General features: G+C 35.3%; 1 protein-coding gene and 1 non-coding gene across 2 annotated transcripts in view; both read left to right on the forward strand.

Annotated features, from left to right (window-relative positions):
• Positions 1-1,195: 1,195 nt before the first annotated feature.
• Positions 1,196-3,427, forward strand: part of LOC107750567 (flavin-containing monooxygenase FMO GS-OX-like 4) — a 9,459-nt gene continuing 7,227 nt past the window's right edge. Inside the window, exon 1 of the mRNA XM_016566024.1 lies at positions 1,196-1,271. The gene's annotated coding sequence lies outside the window, so the exon portion shown is untranslated. The remainder of the gene's footprint in view (positions 1,272-3,427) is intronic.
• Positions 1,545-1,626, forward strand: trnas-uga (transfer RNA serine (anticodon UGA)). Its single transcript has one exon. It is a non-coding gene; the product is annotated as a tRNA-Ser (tRNA).

Consider the following 3,427-nt stretch of genomic DNA (forward strand, 5'->3'; position numbering starts at 1 on the left):
ATTATCATGAAATATATTGATTCTCACCTTTATAGATTATGTTGATCTATGTTTGTCAAAGTAACCTGATAATGTAATATATTAACTTTTTTTTTAACGTTTTTTAACGTTTGTTTACTTAACTAACAGATATGGGTGTCATGCCATAACATATTTTTAATACGACTGAGTTTATATTTAATGTGAATTTAACATTGAAAGTTAATGTGAATAAAAACATTGCAAGTTAGGCTACTAATCATAACACTTTCATTGTACAGAAAGAGAGCAAAGAACATTTACATTATCAAAGAACATTTTCAGTCTAGTCTAGAACTGACAGTCTAGTTCAAGCACTCTCAAACACTCCCATTAAAATCACTGAAGCTGTTTACACTATGAAATTAATATCTTGCAGATTAGTACAAACATTTGCACTTTGTTGTTTCTGACGAGAGAATGAGCGAGCGTGTGAAGAAAACGCTGGCATTTTAGCGATGACTCATCTGAACACCTCTGATTGGTCATTGCATTCATAAGCTCAACAGCATCGTGTGTGATTGGTTATAATGCGCAGCGTTGGAGTCTGTCTCTGGCTCAGCGCCAGCCAGTGAGCGAACGCAGATTTGAATTTAGCAGCTGAAGATATGATGCACTGAACGTTCTAATCACGCCGGTGTGATTGTATTAAATATAGAAAATATTAATCGGCTATTTTTTTGTCTTTTGGAAGCTGCATTCAAAATCCACTTGGCTCAAAAATTTGAGGGGGTACGTGCCCCCTCACTTTGAATGGTCATGACGCCTCTGAGTATAAGGGTAACTCTATACTATTCTCAAGAAAAAATTAAGGTGCCAAATGGGTTTTACTAGTCGACGCATTCAAAGGTGAGGCGGATAAAGGCGAGACGTCTCCTGGTTTTGAAAACAACAATCCGAATAAAATAGATCTTCAGTGAACCCCTGGACTCTCGAAGTTTCCATGACGTGCGCTCGTAATTTTTTAGACATGTCAGTCTGGAAAATCTTCATTGTTTGTAAGAAACTGTTTAATCAAATCATTGAGTAGTTTATTATAGTTTGTTAGTTTATTCGTACTGTCATAAGTTATACTGAAACAAACCGGTTTATTAATTAATTACAACCCAAAAAAATTGAATGGGGGGAGGGCATCTCGCAACCAAATCCATCAAGTGACGTTCTGTTTGGTAAAACGAGAAAGTAGGCCAGTGCCTGTTTTGCTTGCTGGAGGTCCGCGGAAGCTGCATTTGTCCTCTCAGCATCCATTAACGGTACGATTTATACCTTAATTAAACTCAAATGTAAATAATTATTATCAAGATCAATGTGGAAATTAGTCAAAATTGTCAAAATAAAATAGCATAGGCCCAAACATTAACATTGGCGTGCATTTTAGTTAGTAAAAGCAAGATGGTGTTACTTTGTTTTTTTTGCGCGGAGCGTTTTCAATATAAGAAAGTTACTTTATTCAAGTGGTTGTTGTGAGTAGTTGTTGTTCCGGTACGTCAGTAACAAAGGAGGAAGTTAAAACAAGTAGTTCCGGCGCTGCGATGGCCGAGTGGTTAAGGCGTTGGACTTGAAATCCAATGGGGTCTCCCCGCGCAGGTTCGAACCCTGCTCGCAGCGAGAATTTATCCTTTTGAGGAAGTTAAAACTGCACGATTGAAGTCATATGTCAGAAAAGTGCGCGAGGAATGTTGCTATATGGAAGATATGCTGAATCCAACAAGCAACGACGTGACTTGTATCCATATACAGGTGTGGGTTGGTGAAATACTGAAAACAACTATTGGCGGCAAGTGACATCTTCTCAAGCATACCGTAATTCATATTTAAACTTTTAAACAATTATTGCAATTGCTAATGTAAAAACGAAAGTGCATGTAGATAGACTAAGCTGTTTTATTATGAAAAATCATGCATGTAAATGAAGAAGACTTACAACAATTATTTTCCACATATCCGTGTGACTTACTTTCTCCCTAAACTTAAAGGTCCCATATTGTCAAAACTGAAATTTCCTGGCTTTTTTCACGATTACTGAGGTCTAGGGGCTATTTAACTACCATATAAGTTTCAAAACAGTCAGTCCACAGTAAAATGCACACAGTCTGCTTAAAGTTCTAGCTATTTTTCAAGAACCGTTGTGACTTCCGTAAAAAGTTGACGTCAGAACTACACAGTTTAAAAAAATATAACGTGCATTTTATAATACTGTTGTTTTCATATATTTAAGTTTTATTTTATTGTTTTTTTTTCTCGTCAATTTGCGATGAAAATGCAACTTCAAAACTAGGGATGGGCGATACCTCTTATTTTATTTTTTATATTTTCAAGCCCAGTATCGTTGATATCGATATCGGTACCGATACGATACCTTTAAACTAAACTGATCTTTTAAATTATTAAAAGAATATAATCAGTAATTATATTCACTTAATATTAGCCATGTTTTTTAACATTTCATAGGCCTTTTTTTGTTTACACTGTCAGAAATAAAATATACTATAATTGTATTTTAGCCCTTTACTGGGACAGTAACCTCAAAGGCATATTAGTACTATACAAGTATGCATGCTTTAAGGGTAGATAAGTTACAAAAGCGCAGATCGCGCGTCTTATAAGTGAGTGGGAATTTACCGAACGTGGCACTTGCGGGAGTTATCACTGTATGCAATACCCGCAACCTCACACCAAATTTCAGGCTGTGTAGATAGGCAAGCATATATACAAATCATTTAGTAAGCAGAAATCCGAAATTTACCTTAACATATCAAGTTAGAGGAAGATGCGACTGAATTGATGCTTGAAGAATGCGCTTCCAGCAGCCGTGATAAACAGTTGGCGGTTAAAGTTTTCTATGCACAATTTGATTTGAGGAAAGTCACGAGACCTATTACTCTCTCTCCAATCACGTTGATGGATAAAAATTAAATTAAAATAAGCATGTAACGACCACAAACGGAGGAAAATAGCGGAGTAAAAGTACCGATACATCACTTAAAATGTACTCAAGTAAAAGTAAAAGTACACAATTTTTAAACTACTCAAAAAAGTACAATTACTGATAAAAACTACTTAATTACTGTAACGTGAGTATTTGTAATTCGTTACTTCACACCCCTGGTGGTTACTGCAGTTTTACTACAAATACTGTGGTAAACTGTGATTACTGTAATAAAACCATGCTTAATTTTTGTAAAAGGCTGCCAGGCTGTTGTACCCCTAAAGGTGAAACTTTAGCATATTTTTTTCTGACAGATTTATTAACAGCAATTACAGAACATAACACAATCCACTTGAACTTATGACAACCAGTTTAAATAAATTTACTTGCACAAACTAGCCAATTTAAAATAAATATTACATGTACACAAAAGTTTGGGGTCAGTAAGATTTTGTAATATTTTTTTAAGTCTCATGCTCA

The sequence above is a fragment of the Sinocyclocheilus rhinocerous genome, unplaced genomic scaffold (assembly GCF_001515625.1).
Source record: "Sinocyclocheilus rhinocerous isolate Xijiao unplaced genomic scaffold, SAMN03320098_v1.1 scaffold19, whole genome shotgun sequence".
NCBI classification, from domain to species: domain Eukaryota; kingdom Metazoa; phylum Chordata; class Actinopteri; order Cypriniformes; family Cyprinidae; genus Sinocyclocheilus; species Sinocyclocheilus rhinocerous.